The sequence below is a fragment of the Balaenoptera borealis genome (genome assembly GCF_965194805.1).
Source record: "Balaenoptera borealis genome assembly, chromosome: 19".
NCBI classification, from domain to species: domain Eukaryota; kingdom Metazoa; phylum Chordata; class Mammalia; order Artiodactyla; family Balaenopteridae; genus Balaenoptera; species Balaenoptera borealis.
In genome coordinates, this window is record NC_138878.1 from 48,492,144 (window position 1) to 48,506,453 (window position 14,310).

The 14,310-nt window shown below is 50.0% G+C and overlaps 1 protein-coding gene and 1 long non-coding RNA gene across 11 annotated transcripts in view; both read left to right on the forward strand.

Moving 5' to 3' along the window:
• Nucleotides 1-14,310, forward strand: part of ZNF536 (zinc finger protein 536) — a 424,854-nt gene that overhangs the window by 165,747 nt on the left and 244,797 nt on the right. The window lies entirely within an intron of this gene.
• Nucleotides 1-14,310, forward strand: part of LOC309617321 — a 465,615-nt gene that overhangs the window by 43,136 nt on the left and 408,169 nt on the right. The gene's annotated exons all lie outside the window — the stretch shown is intronic.

Here is a 14,310-nt window from a genome sequence, read left to right on the forward strand (position 1 = left end):
CTTAGTAAACGATTGTTGAACTTAAGGGAGCTATTTATTTAGTCTTCTGGGGTTTGTTGTAAAAATCCAAATATCCCAGGAGAGAAGATATTTCGAAAGTATTTATAACCTATGACTCAGTTTTCCAGTCCTAGAGCAAGACTTACAACAAGGTGTACTAGACTTACAGAACCACCAAATATCCCAGGAGGGAAAGTGTGTGTCCACTGCTTCAGGAGAACGCATCTTTGTTTGTTCACTTCTGTTATATTTTGGAACATCACTTTGTGTTAGGCACTGTGGCTGGGGACTGGCAGAGATGGGAGACAGAGGGGGTGCTCCTCTGAGGGGGTGGCGTGGGTAGGAAAGGCTTTCTGTGACAGCAGACCAACTCGGAAACTACCTGTTTCCTTCATACTACCATCACTATGGCACCACTTCTGGGAATCACATTTTAATCAAAAGTATGCAATTAAAACACTTCCATCTCATTTATTTCATTCCAATCCAACTAAGTATCTATGGCCAGTTACCCCCAAAATTCTAAGAAGGTGTTGAAGATTGATATCTGCTGAATGGAGGTGGGCTTTCTTTCATTTCAGCTTTGTCTTCAAAAATAACTTTTATATTTTTCTGATTAGAGAAACAATGCATGCCCATGAAATAATTTGGAAAATACACAATAGTCATCAGAAGATAAATAATCCCACCCCCCTCAGAGGTAATAATTTGTTAATAATTTTTTACATTTCCTTTCGTTGTTTAATATACATATATATTTTTAATTTTCAGAATTGGAATCAAGCTGTAATCATAGTTTGCTGTTTCACTTAAAATTATGGCCTGAGCATTTTCCCATCCTCTGAAATATTTTTTGAAAGCATGATTTCAATGCACAGTATTTGTAGCAGTGTTAATTTAACCATCCTCCCACTCCTGGACATTTGGGTCAACTCTGTCTTTTGTTGCGATAAGTAGCACTTCAGCACAGTTTTGTCTTCATCACTGATAGCATTGTAGGTTTGTTCTAGGAGTGGAAAACTGAGTCATGGGTTATAAATATTTTTGAGACTTTTGATATATAATGCCAAACTGCTTTCCAAAAAATACTACCAACTTACACCCTTTCCAGTACTATATATAAGAATGTTCCTTATCTGTTACCAGTAGCAGATATTGTCATGAAAGATGCACACATATGTACACATACACACGTGTGTGCGTGTGTATGTGTACGTGTGTGTGTGGCCTATTTTTTAAGCGATAAATGTTGTTTCTGCTGTTCTAAGTCACATTGCACCCAAGACAGACAACATAAAGGAAACTTGGGTGAACAAGATAAGATGAGAGCTGGCTGTGTAAATGAGTCAACAGTGTGAGGTCTGGGTAGGAGGAGGGCAGGGGCGTCCTGGGGAAGGCGCCGTTGGCCTGGGTCCGAGAAGAGGCGATGTGTTCCCTCTCCTGATGTGCTCACATCTGGGGAGGCTTTGGCGTGAGGCACGCTCAGCGCAGCTCGCCCCATCCAAGCAGGACTCCCAAGGTGTCCTCTGCTCCTCCGTGGCCTTGCCAGGCACGGAGAAGCCATCGGTGGCCCGGGGAGCTCAGTGAAGAGGAAAGAAAGCAGAGCAGAGAGGGGACAGAGTTCTCCCCAGATGCTTCTTACTGGGGCTGGAGCAGAGGCCAGACTGTGATGCCGGCCCCAAGATGAGTCATGGCCTGGTGCTCGAAGGAGCTGGGCACCAAGTGTGCTGGGCAACCAGCCTGCATGTGACACTCCCCGAGATGTCACGGGGAACTGCTTGTGAGTGGCTGAGAACAGAATCTGGCTTAATGCTTTTAACAAGTTAATGTTTGTGCTCATGGGCTCTGTGCACATTTAAGAATTAATTAAATCCTTTAAGGAAGTCATTTATGTTTGAGACCGAAGAAGACACTCAGGGGCCAAAACTCCCCCAAAGAAGAAGACCCAATCACACAGCTCTACGCCTTGGCAGGACCCGCAAGGCCAACTTTCCTACAGCCTGATCCACAGTGCACTCAGATATCTTTAACCCGTTCTTTCCACAAGGCTCCTGGGGCAGCATATTAAACTCGAGTTATTTTCAATTTCATCTAAGGTGTCTCTATCCAATGCATTTTCTTCAAAGTCTGCAATGTGGGATTCAAAATCTCTCAGCATCATCAAAGTCTTAGGAAAATATATTACTAGGAAGTGGAGCTGCTACTTGTGTGTTAATTACAACAAGCCCGGCTGCTGCACAGATAATCTCCAGCGTCAGAAGCATCAGCTCGGGCAATATCAGGAAAAACAAAATCTTTTAAAAAAAACATCCTGAATTCTCTCTTTCACCCTTTGAGGAAAAAAGTGCGGTTCATTGTGAAGCTAAACCTCATCTATTTAGTTGTTCTTATAAAGATCTCAGCGATATTTGAAATGTTCCTCTCTTGAAAGAGAAAAACCAAGGTAGATTTTCAGGATCCAGTCCCAGAACTGCTTTGCTATTTTCAGTCTTTATCTGCTTTTTCAGAGGAAAGTCTGTGGATAACCCGTTCGGGCCAGGTTCTGGGTGCCGGGAGATTTTGACCATGCTTAATACAAATATGTCAATCATATGTGTTTGTTTTTTGGTTGGTTTCACTGTCTCTCCTTCACTTGTGAGCTGAAGCTGGTGTTCGCAACAGACAGGACTCTTCTCTCCCGTGAACTTGAAGGGGAGCAGGGATCTCGTGTGATGAGGTCCCCAGGGAAGGGCAGCGGGAAGGCCCGAGGTCTCAGGGGAGCGAGGGCACCCTGTCCTCCCAGGAAGATAGGGCAGACCTCTGACCCTGATGGCATTCTGTGGGCTTTGGAGGGAATAAAGGTCAAAGACAGGCATGGGGAGGGCACAGGAGGCAGAGAAGGGAGGAGTATATTTTCAAATTAAGTTTTTTTTTTGAATGGGGAGGAAAGGTCAGTTTATTCCCACTTATTCAGAACTTCTTAAGGGAGTCCTTACCCACTCTGATCAGAAAGTCCTCACTGGCTAAAGGAAGGGCTGTGCTGACGGGGGAGAAACCAACCATTGAGATGTCCATGGCAACTTTGGGAGATGTAGGGACCACCACATCAACTACCTGGGGTCACAGGGTGAGAGGCCTGCACTTCGCTGCCCCCAGCTCTCCAGGGGGAAGCCCTGCTGGCTCCTGTGTGTCCCTAACACCCTCTACCTTTGTCAGCTCCCTCTGTAAGAGAGAGCAGGCCTCAGGCAGGAACCTGCTGCAGGCAGCAGTGTTTAGCCAGAATTTAATAACATTGTTCTCCTTTTATTTATTTTTATAATTACCTTTAATTTAGAGCAAGTGATACAAATTTCCATTTAGGGTAATGATATAGTTTCCTTTTAAATGCATTAAAGTAAAAAATAGTGAATTAATTAAAAAAATATTAGCAAGGGTACAAAAACACAGCAAAAACGAGAAGGTGGTTTATTGCAGTGCAGCTCTGTGGCGAAAAGCGTCGGGAAGGGATATGTGGTGCCTGCAATTGGGACACGGCTGAAAGCCCTTTTAAGCTGTTTTCATTTTATTTATTTTCTGAAACAGGTGAGCAGACCCTGAGCTACTGGAGAGTTTAGGATTTTAGGAAACAGAGCTCTGAGGAAAAACCCCTGAAGACAGACACATTGATCCCAGAGGTTTAAAATGGATCCAAGCCTCAGGAAAGTGCACCAGAAAGATCCCTGAGAGAGCAGCCCCTCTCCTCATTAGGACTATTAGTTTTCCTAGAAAGGACTAAGGATGCCTGGTAAACCTAAGGGCCCTATTGCCAGAGAGGTTTACTAGATGTCAAGCAATATGATGGATTCTGATTTTTTCCCCCCTCACCTTTCTCTGAATTCTCTTGACACCTCCTTGTATGACACTTGGGACAAGTATCCCTTGGGACACTTACTGTACTCTTCCTGCTCTCAGTTCGGTAGCAGGCCAAGACTCTGTTCTCTTCTAGAGGAGACTTGTCCAGGCTCATCTCCACAGTCCTCATATTACCTAACACATGAAAGATGCTCATTCACTCCATCCATCCATCCATTCATCTACTCATCCTTCTATCCATCCACCCAAACATCCGTCCATCCTTCTATCCATCCATCCATCCACCCAAACATCCATCCATTATTCCATCCTCCATCCATCCATTCATCCATGTTTTTGTCCTTCCATCCACTCAATAAATATTTATTAAGAGTACTCTGTATATTTCACAGTAAAAAGTTAAACAAAAAAAAGGTCTTCTGGGTGCCCCCAGCACTCAGGTGGGCATCAGGGATATAGCAATAACTGCAGAAGCCATTGCTTCTACCCTTACAGAGTTTATGTCTAATGGGGGAGGTAGAAATTGAACCAGTGGCGGTTCTGTGCCAGGTTAAATGAATGAACGAGTGAACAAGTGGATCTGGAAATCCCTTTTCTCTCTCACTGCTGGGCATTGGGGCTTGTGGAGTCGAGGGATGCTGGGAGTGAACAAGCAGTTTCGTCGATCAGAGGTTGCACACGCGGGTCCCTGGCCAGCTGGGTCTCCTGGAGTGAGATGACAGGCGCTGCAGGGCCTGCTCACCTGTCCCCAGCCACCGAGGGCTTGCCCAGCCTGTGTGAAGGGTACGCAGGGGCAGGGCTCCCTCCCGGGGGCTCCAGCAGCAGCGAGGCTGGCAGCCACAGCAGCTGTGGCAGGGCACGGGGCAGGGGAGTGGTCGCTGCAAAGGGCGGCGGGGAGGTGGGGGCAGGTGGGCGGGCAGACAAGCAGTAACGTGACGGATTCCAGGGGAGGGCAGGCGCTGGTGGTGTCGGACTCCCTGCCAGCCAACTGAGTGTGGCCTCTGGAAGCCAGACACGGCGGGGCAAGTTTCCCAGGGCCTGGGCAACACATTCTTCACCCAGGCCCATGTGCTTTGCCAGGGGCCTGGGCTGCCTCCTTGCTTGCTTGAGTACACGCTGGGGGTGGGGAAGGCCGGCTCCTGGTGGCCACCCTGAGGCTTAGCTAATGCCAGCCCAGGGACACTGTCTTCAGGCCGCAGGGATGGCTGGAGACGAGGCCTGGCCGCAGCTCATTTTCATTCTCCCTTTACTACTCCGCCTGCTCCGGGGTGCCCCGTTTCAGACCCCACGTGTCCGGATGCCCTTGCGTCCCTGACATGCATGCGGTGGGCTGCAGAGGGGCCTGCGCTTGGAGCAGGAGCGCTGGGCGGGAGCCTGGCCCCTCTGTGGCTCTCTGTACAGTGAAGAGGAGGCCAGGAGTCCTCACAGCGCAGGGTGGGCAGGGTGGGCAGGAGGAATGGTGGGTGAGGGGGCGCTTTGTAAACCACAAAACATGGAGTACTCTAGGGCGTCACTTTCCTTCATCAGCCGGTAGACATCTTTACTGAGCACTTTACAGTCGGCTGAGCGCTCAGAGTTCTGCCCTATTACAGGGCAGCTTTGGGGTCTAAGGAAGTTGGGGGGCATCCCTGGGAAAGTGACATTTGGCTGTGGATCTGAAGAAAAGGTTACCCAAGGTGCGGATGGAGAGAAGAGGATTGATACAGAAGGAAGAGCATGTGCAAAGGAGCTCTGCTGAGAGAGAGCCTATTAAATCCACGCAAACCTTCTGAAGACTTCTGGACTATCGTGAATAAACAGATAAAATCACTTTTCCTTGAAGCAAACAAGAAAAGCCCTATGGGAAAGACCCAGTGGTGGAATTCCAGATCCCTCAGCAAATGGCAAGGAGATGGTTGGGCAGGGTGAGAAACGCATTCTTGGTGCCCACTGTGGAGGCTTAATCTGTATCCAGGGCACACAGGAGAAGGCTCAGTTTTCCTCTTCCCTTCACACCAGACACTTCTACAAGAACCCAAGCCAGTGTGTGGCTCAGGACTCCGGGGTGTGAGTGGAGCCTCCTGGACCTGGCTGGTCTAGATTTGAATGAACTCAGTGGAAGAGAGCAAAGATGGGAATGAATTGTCATGATCCTGGGCAGGAGGAGACTGGATGAGCAGAATAGAAGCTGAGCGGTGTGGGGGGTGGGGGTGGGGGGTCTGGAAGAGAGGATGGAGTTTTTATCAGCCAAAACTCCTTTGGTTTCACGTGAGAGGAAATCCAACCCTAACCAGCTTAAAGCACCAGGAGGTGTAACTGCAAAGTATGTAAATGGTTCAACTTCAGGTGTCATTCAATCCAGGAGCTCAAATTATGTCACTTAGCAGCTGACTTCTCTCCTCTGCCTCCTTCCTGGCCTTGTCCCAGGGTGCTACAACCCCACCTCCAGCAGCTTCAGACTCTTGGTAGCAAAATGGCTGCCCAAGCTCCAGACCTCGTTGGAGTGTGTCTGAAGTGCCTGTAGCTCACTAACAAGCCCTAGCTCTCACTCTCATTGGCTTGAATTAGGTCCTGTGCTGAGCCTTGAACCTATCACCAAGGCCAGGGTTTGGAATATTCTGATTCGCTCACATGAATCCCACAATCAGGATCTGAGGGTTGGCTACATCCCACCCAAACCCCAGGACGGAGGAGGAAGAGAGGGCTTCGCTCATGCAGGGAGAGTGGTGGGTGTGGGTGGAGAGAGATGAGTGTCCATCCGAGTGTCTGCATTTGGTGGAGGAGTCTGCACCAGGTTAACTCTGCTCCCCAGTGGTATGGGCAGGAAACCGTCCCCATGAGTGTGCAGATGTCCCTGATCCCAATAAAAGTCCTGAGCATGGGAGTGGTATTTACGGGAAGCCCTTTCCCAGATAGAGGGCTGGCTTCAGTGCCAGGTCCCCCGCCTAGCAGAGCTGTGGTGGCGGGAGCTGGTAACACACCCAGCTGGGTGTGGCTGTGGGGACACCCCCTCCACAGGTGGTCTACCTCGGCAAGATCTTTGTCACACTCGAGGGAGCTACAAACAGGTAATGCTTGGCTTCCGCAGGCCTGTGTTATGAAGAGCTTGAGTTACAAAACGCTCTGGCTATTAAAAACCTGCTACTGACTTTAACGGCAATAAAATATCTGCTGTTTATGAGTAATTAGCCACTTCTGAAAAAGAGCTCTATTCCTTTAAATTTATGGGGTGCCTTGATTTATGCATTTCATGGGGGGATGTCATGTTACATCACATCAGCTTGATGTAATTTGATGCAAATCAAACACATGAACGAGTGAATGGAAACATTCTCTCCTGCCTCCTGAAGAGTGTTTCTAAATGGAAGTATTTTTGGGCCCCACTCCATCTTTGCTCTTCTTGCTTTCTCAGGAAAGGTTTGGGGGGATCCTGAACTTCTTCAGTCCTGGGTGCACTGGCTGCAGCCTCTGACCGCCCTGCATGTGCCTCCTGGGAGGATCTCACATCCCTGAGGGTGGCAGAGACTCAGCAGCAGCTGGTTCATGAGCTTCACGCCGGGCTCCAGGCTAATAGACTTCCTTATTGTAAGGACCCCAAGGTGCATCAGTACACACAGGACATGATATAATCAAGAGTCTAATTTTATATTATCTGACTGGAGAAGGAATTATGAAAAAAAGAGAGATTGATGAGTTTGGGGTCTGGTGGAGGAAGCTATATTGTTGAAGTCTTTTGGTAGCTGCTGGCCCCCATTTGGCTGCTGAGGGGGTAGAGGCAAGGACATTCCAGAATTTGTTGGTTACACTATACATCTATTTAGTTGTGCATTATTTTTTCTTTCATCCACCCAGCCAGCCAGCCAACCAGCCAGCCAGCCAGCCAGCATTTACTTAGCTTCTACTAAATTTCTTGAGTGTTTAGGAGGTAACCAAGGGCAGTAAGATACAGACACATATCTACTAATTTGCTATGTAACTTTAGGGGGGTCATCACCTATCTTCTGGCCTCAGTTTACCTATCTATAAAATGGACACATCAGGCTGAGTGACCAGGAGCTAGATGATCTCTGAGGTTTCTCCAGCTTTGCCACCCTACCACTGTCTATGCATCTCTTCCCTCTAGAAGCCTGCCTGTGAAAAGAGAGAAGGGATGCACAAATCTCATGCATGGAGTGGAGATGTGCTCCCCAAGCAATCGAGGAGAAGGTTGAGGAGAGTGATGGGAAGTGAGATTGGATGGGGGCTGGAGTGGCCATTCAGTGGAAATCTTTGGCCTGGACTCTTATTTGTGGCACAGGGAAAACAGTGCTGTTTGATCTTTGCCTACTGCACTTAACTGGAGATAGCCCATGGGGTCAGGAGACAGCAGGTAGACACAGGCTGGCATCAGGCTTGGGTCCATGGTCCCCCAGTAAGTGGAGCTGGTTGGCTGGGTCCAGCTGTACCTGCTGTACACAAGCTGCTGCCCAGCAGACTCGGCTGCTTTGTAACAGGTTTCTCTGGGTAAAGCAGAAAGTGTGAGCTTCGTCTTCTCACGCCGAGGCCTTTTCTTGGGAAAGCACTTTCTAGAATGCTCGGCTTACTAGGCTGGCTTCCTTGAAGCCACAGGTGATGGTGTTCAAGACCCCGCATCACGGCTCTGGGGTTCTACCTTTGGAAGGGAAGCTGTGGTTGGAGCAAAGGCTGCTGCCCCTTCCTCCACTCTCCGCGTGGGCTGTGCCACGATTGCTATGGAGGGAGTTTCGGGTCCTCACAAGGCCTGGGCACAGCTTAACATAATTACTTTAAAACGGAACCTTGCTATTGTTTTGTATCTTTCTGCTTTCTGGTCAGGAGTGATGTTTTTATGGTCATTAGCCAAATTCCATTTCCTCTGTGAATTGCTGGTTTCACATGCCTTTTGTCCAGATTTCAAATGGGGGTGTTCAACTTTTCCTCATTAACAGCAACAGTTTTAAAAAGGAGAAAGTGCTTGACTCCCATACAGGCCTTGGGAGCACCTGACTTCCGGGAGACTGCCCAGGACTGAGTGGCTCTAGGTGTGACGGAGGCCCGGCGATGTGGACGTGCAGATGGTAACTGAGGAGGTGGAAAAAGAGGCAGCAGCAGTAACCTTTATACAGTGCTCGCCCTGCGCCAGGCACTGCTTTAAGCACTGCAGGTAAATTACTGCGTTCAGTCCTTCTTCCTGCCCCGTATCACAGAGGCACGACTGAGGAGGTACCACCTTGGAGCTCGTGGGCCTCCAGTTCTTTTGGAATAAGACACAGCTCACCTTTGGCAGCGGCAGGCATGTTTCATGTCACACAGAGTCCCAGAAAAGAGACTCCTCTGGGACCCCAAAGATTTCACTAGCTGCCAGGCAGTTGACTGTGGTCGCTTCTAAATGCTATTTGCTGCTTGTTTAGATCCTACCTCCACACCAAGCTACTGAAGTTGAGGAATGCCTTGTGCCTTCCAAAAGCCTCTCCTTAGGAAATACCTCCGGTCCACCTGAGGTGAAGGTGAGGGAGACACTGGTGTCATGATCATGACGATAAAGTACAGCCTGTCCAGGGGGCTGGACCGACCACATGCTGATGGCCCTGAGCCCACACACTAATGGCATTTCCTCCCTTGTAAGAGGAGAAATGTTAATGTCTCCCCTGGTGTTCAGCATCAGTGAAGTTCAACTCCAGCCGTTCTCTGTGATTGGTGATGGTGCAGGTACAGGGCTTGGCTGGGAGGTCCTTTCCCTGTCAGGTGGGCCGCAGCAGCGTGAATTAGGACGCAGGAGGAGAGACAGTAGCTGAGGGTAGTGGCCAACCTGGCCGCCTCCTTGGTTGACACGTGGGAAGCTGTGACTCCGAGAGGGGCCAGGGCCCGCCAGTTCAGGAGCTGTCTGGGCTGGGATGCAGGTGTGGTTCCAGGCAGTGGAGGGGGTGGAGGCCCTGTCCTAACAGGCAGGATGGGCTGTTGTCTGGGGTGCCCAGCCCTGCTGCACGGCAGGTGCCCGCTGGGAGAGCAGGCCAGTTCCCCTGCCCTGGGGGAGTCATCCACACGCCCACCGCCCCCAGGCCTGCTGTGTGAGCACTGTTCTAGGCGTGGGAAGGCTGCTCTGGGAGGTGCATGTTGCCGAGAGGGGGCATTCTGTTCTGCTCTAGTTGGCCCCCTCACTCCTAACTGTGGGGTGATGGGATCTTGGGGTCGGGGAGAGAGGTGTCAGCAGAGGTTCAGAGTGGAGGAGGCCCAGGGAAGGAGTGGCAGTGACCTCCAGACAATAGTCCTGCCTCGAGGGAGATGTGGTCGTTGCCTTCAGAAGCCTCCTGGTCTCCTGACCCTTTTGTGAGTGAACAGTACCCAGATGTTATCACGATCTCTGCGGCTGATGTTTTGGGTCCATCTGCCCTTTTGATGGTGAACAGTCTGAGCCTTCTCTGCAGAGCCTGGCACAGTACCTGGCATACAGTGGGTAATCGGGAAGTGCTGATGAATGAATGAATGGATGGATGAATATTTGCATGAGCAGGTATGAATATACTGAAGAGGCAGAGCAGTCAGAAGGAATGTGGGTTTACAGAGGGCAGGATGAGGGGCCTGGAGTCCATTCAGCCAGAATCTGTAGGTGCATGTTATGTGCAAAGCCTTCGGTTTGGGTCAGATATGGGTCCCTGGAGGTCCCAGACAGGGTGGCGGGGGTGAGACAGGGACCCAGATAATCCACCATGAGATGGAGTGGGATGTCCGTTCTTCATGGACGTTGTGAAGGATGGGGGTGGCTGCATGGACAGTGACATTTGACATAAAGCTTCATGGAGCAAACTTCTCACCTGGCTTGTGCCCTGAGGAGCGGAGAGTGTGGACTGCCCTGGCGGCCCAGGAGTGGCCTGTGGTCTCTTTCTCCGCTGGGTCCCCTTCTCTCCTCAAGGAGATATGCTGTGCACCAGGCCCGCAGCATTTGTTGCTTGGTCTGTTCATTTGTTCATTCATTCATTTATACATTTGGCAAATATTTATTGAGTGCATTCATTCATTTTCTAATTCAATCATTTATACATTTGGCAAATATTTATTGAGTGCATCCTCTGTGCCTGGCTCTGTGCCAGCACTGGGGACACCCCATGAAGCTGATGGTCATGGTCCCCACCCTCATGGAACTTCTGGTCAAGTATACAAACAGAGCCAACCCAGTGTGAAAGCCACTGTGGGGGGAAGGAGTCAACCAGGAGGAGCCCTATGGAGGCAAGACACAAGGGTTCTGCCCAGGGCCTGGGGCATCAAGGAGGGCCTCTTGGGCGAGGTGGCATTTAATCTACCAGCAGAGGACAGGGCACAGGGAACAAGTGGAGACTGCAGGGGGAGAGTACCAGACAGAGGGAATGAGATGCACAAAAGGGCGGCAAGGCCGCTCATCTGCTTGCCTGGCAAAGGGAGTCCTCTCTCCCGGTTCTGACAGGTTTGCACAAGAGCTGGCAGAGGATGCTCCCTCCTTAAGTGTGAACTGTTGGAAATTCATGTCTGTCCCTGGAGTCCATCTGCACATGGTGGTGACACCCATTGCTGGGACAGCAGCCCGGCCCCACCAGTACGTGTTCTTGCCCCCTTGGTCAGAAGCTCATGGGCCAGCCTTCCCTCCTCTCCCAGGAGTCTGGCCCAGCAGAGGCCAGGCCAGGCCAGCCTGGTGACCTGCACAGGAGCTGGAGATGCTGAACTGGGGATTCGAAAGGCCACGAAGAACTGAGGCCCTGGCTCGGCCCTGGCTGGGCCCCATCTACTGGCTTGAGCCCCGTAGTTGCAGGCAGCAGAGGCCCCACTGGTGCACCTGGATTTTTGCTCAGTAATGATTGTGTGTATTTAGGAGTTGATGTGTATCTGAGCTTATGTCTTCGACAGGTGCCCCTGTGAACAAATCTCCCTGGGCCGGCTTCTATGAATGTTTCAGTCAGGCCCTCTTTGATCACTCTTGCATATGTGCATTCTACATTATATTTAGTTTTGCACTGAATCAAATCTGAGGCTTCTGTGAAATGAAAATAAACTGTTCGATACGATATCATAGTCCAGAAGGGCTCAGACTTAAACGGCTTTAATCAGGGGTGAAAGGGCGGTGAGCTGTAGCTGAGCGCTCTGCCCTCTGCGGGGCGTCCTGTGGGTCTAGGTCCCCTGTTTTGTTCTAGGGCAGCAGCTCTGTGCTGAGGCTGAGCAGGGAGCCAAGGCAGGTTAATAGGGGATTAAATATCTAACTTCCTGTCATGACAAAGTCTGTTTAAAAAGGAAAAGAGAAAGCCAGCGAGAGAGAAATAATCAATACCCTTCATGACAACTGCTGGTATCTTTCTCAGTTTTGTGATATCATTTTAAAGGTAGGGCAGTCACTAAAAGCTTATATATATAGTTTTTGTTGCTTTCCCTGATGGGGTGGACACAGTTCAGATAAATCAGTTACAGCAGATTAGGGGATCATTTCCTTCCCAAATCATCCTATCTGGGAGAAATGGAAACACCACTTGATGGCTTGGATTCTAGGGGGAGAGGCCTGGGCTATGGCTCACAAAATGATGTCCATTTTTGTGATACTCTGGGCCACCTTCCTCCCCTACACTGTGATCATCAGAAGCTTAGAGAACAGCTTTTGGTAGGACTGGGTCCTCCAGGAGCTACAGACAGGGGGCTGATAAGATGCCTGCTCTCACAAAGCCCCAGCACAAGAGGAGAGGAAACGTGACCTCTGATAGCCATGCAATAAGGCACCACGAATGTCTTAACAAGTTCCAGAGGAACTGCATGGGAGCTCTGGGGACTGAGTGATCACCTCCAGCCTGGAGCAAATCCAGGAAGGCTTCCTGGAGCAGGCAACACCAGGAAGGAGCATGGAGGGTAGATCTGGGCTGCCACCTTTGGAGAGGCTGGGGTGGGCTGCCAGGATTTGTGGAGTGTTCCTTCTTCCACTTTTTTGCCGTTACAAAGAGGAAGAGGGGAGACCAATGCCTTCTTCCAAACTCTAAGTACCCTCTTCCGTTTCATGCATGGGGAACCCTCCTCACCGTTTGGTTTGTGAGGCCCTCACATGTTTGGTTTGTGGTCCAGGAGTTTACTTTCACTCTATTTTTCTCCACCTCCTCTGATCCACATTCCACAGAAAACTGCTCATGTGTCACAGCAGCGCTGTGAGGCATACGTGCTATGTGACAGCTCCAGTGGGGGCTTCTTGAGCCCCTGTTTCGCCCCAAATATTAACTCCATGCTCCACAGATTGACATTCAAGTCAATCTTGACTTGGCCACACCTTCTCCCATCTTCCTCTGGAGCATTCTATGCTGAGTCCCCATTTTGCACAAGCTGACCCCTCTGTCCCACACACCCTTCCTCCTCTTCTCTGCCTTGTTCCAGGCTCTTTCCAGCCATTATCCTCACTGGTCTTCCTTCCCTTCTCTCCCCTGCACCCAGCCTCACAGCACGTTGTAGAGTCCTCCGTTTCAGCACTGGATTCTGCCTGGTCTCTGGTCTCCCTGCGTCCATCTATTTCCCTTTCCTGAGTCAGCTTCAAAGGCAAGGACCTGGTCTTGCTTGTATATCTCTAGATCGGCCATACTTCTTGCCAGATGTAGGCATTAAAAAGTATTATTGAATGATGTGAGGCCCACTTTACAGATGCACCAAGAAAGTTGGCAATGAATGAGTTTTTATTAACCACTTTTATGTGCCTTGGTTGTGCCTTGGTTATGTCCTTCAGCTCAGCGTTTACTCCACTGAAGGTCCTTTCTGGATCTCGAAGGCTGCTGTGGTCGGCTTCTGAGAAAGTTTACAGCACAGGGTATATTCCTCTGTAATTTAAATGCCATGTTCCCTCTCCTACAAACCCATTTGCCTTCTCAAAATCCTGTGAAGCGTGTAGGACAGTTAATGCCAGTCCATTTTAGAGAAAAAGAAACTGAAGCTCAGGCAGGTGCCCAAGGCCAAACAGATGTCAGTGGAAGAGACAGCAATTGGATGCACATTAGTGGTCGTTCCAGTGCCTTCTCTCCTCTTACTCCAGTCTAGTTGGGGGAATAACCCACCTGACACAGGACAGGAGCATGTGGAATAAAATATCCACCCCTATGGATGTTAAGAAAACAAGATGATATAACTAAATGTTTCTGTGACCCTCCCCCCAGCCAGCGATTGAGAGACACGGCATTTCTAGCCCCCCAGTGCCCTCTGGCACCCACTCCATCATGCCAGCCCCCGGGGGTGCTTTCTCTGGACTGTACTGTCTGTTTCCACTTCCAGACAAACAAGGTTGTGAGGGCTGTGGCTCCTTGGCTTCCTTTGAGCTTTCCCATAAGCTGAAGCTTCCTTTGTCTCCACACGTTTTGCAAATGAAGGAGGTGGCATCAGTCAGCATCCAGCCCAGCAAGGCTGAACATGGTGTGGGCATCACGGGGGCAGCCTTCCCCCTCAGCAGGTACTGCTTGGGCTCTGGGTCAGGCTTCCCAGCTATGTGACCTTGTGGGGCTTAAATATTCTGAGCCTCAGTTT